We start from the raw sequence: 1,361 nt of genomic DNA on the forward strand, positions 1-1,361 counted from the left end.
ACCTTCTTTTTCTTTTTCACGCCTCTTGTCCCTTCTTTCTTTTCTTTCTCTTTCCTCCATTCACCAGTTTCTCCACGCCTGTCTGTCCCCTTCTTTCTTCCTCTTTCTCTGCATATTTTGTTGCAACAGAGATGGCCATGCATGACCGGAGGAATTGAGGAAAGGACGCTGGCATAACCGGAGGAGTAGATCTGGACGGCGCGGAAGCTGAAGACTAAGGCCGGTAGTGGTGGAAGCACTGGTTGCAGGGAGATTTGTGGCGGTGAATCGTGGAACCGTGGACAACCGGCAGTGCCGCGGCTGCTTCTGGAGTGACTTGCTGGCAGTGGAAGGTGTTGTTCGGCAGTGACAATGGCTATGGAAGGCGTCGTTTGGGAGTGGGATGACGCCGGAGAAGGCCAGACGATGGCGCGGCTCTGTCAGATGGAAGGTAGGCTGAATTGGCTATTGCTGGTGGTGGGCTTTGTTGTGGTTGTCGGCAAACAGTTGACTTGATCTTGTGATGATGGCAGGTTGGATCGGACGATTGTTATGGAAAACAATCGGATTGACCGACAAAAACATGCTTGAGGAAAAGAAATATGAGATAAATTGAACAGCAAAAAATAAGAAAAATAATTTGAGTCCACAAAGAAAGTGGCTCTAATACCATGTTGAAATAATAAATATGAGGGAATATAAGCGGAAGCAATATAGAAAATAAACACAAAGAACTTATAAGTGGTTCGGTGTTAGACACCTACGTCCACTACTCAGAATACCCCTAAGGGCTACATTATGCTCATTAACTTAATTTGTCTACAATACAAAGGTCCTTATTTATAGGATAATGTCTAAATACAAGTTTGGTAATCAAATCCCCTTGATTTGATTACAATCTCAATATATGATTATAATTAACCCATAAATAGATAATATTTCAATATCAGCATAATTATAGAATATATAGAAAATATAATATATTTTTCATATATTCTAACATACTGAATAAAATATTTTAAAAACTTTCCATCTTCTACCATTTATTTATTTATTTTTCCCATTTGATTTTAAACACTTAAATTAATTTTCTAGATTTTGTTTACGGTTAGACATGTGTAACATGATTAGGATTGAATATTTTATTATTATCGATTTTTTAAGTCTTACTTATTTCATAATGTTAGAGGATCATATGATATTAATGACTTTTTTAAATTAAGTAGTGGGCCTTAATTAAAGTGTATATATTGATGGCAATTATGTCTTTAATTTTGTTTTTTTGCTATATGGAAATTGTTTTATTAGAATTCCTTAATTAGGGACTTTATTAAATTGGGGAAAATGATCCTAGTGGACTGGATGAAATCCTAAGACTATAA

This window comes from Corylus avellana, chromosome ca1, assembly GCF_901000735.1.
Source record: "Corylus avellana chromosome ca1, CavTom2PMs-1.0".
In the NCBI taxonomy this organism is placed as follows: domain Eukaryota; kingdom Viridiplantae; phylum Streptophyta; class Magnoliopsida; order Fagales; family Betulaceae; genus Corylus; species Corylus avellana.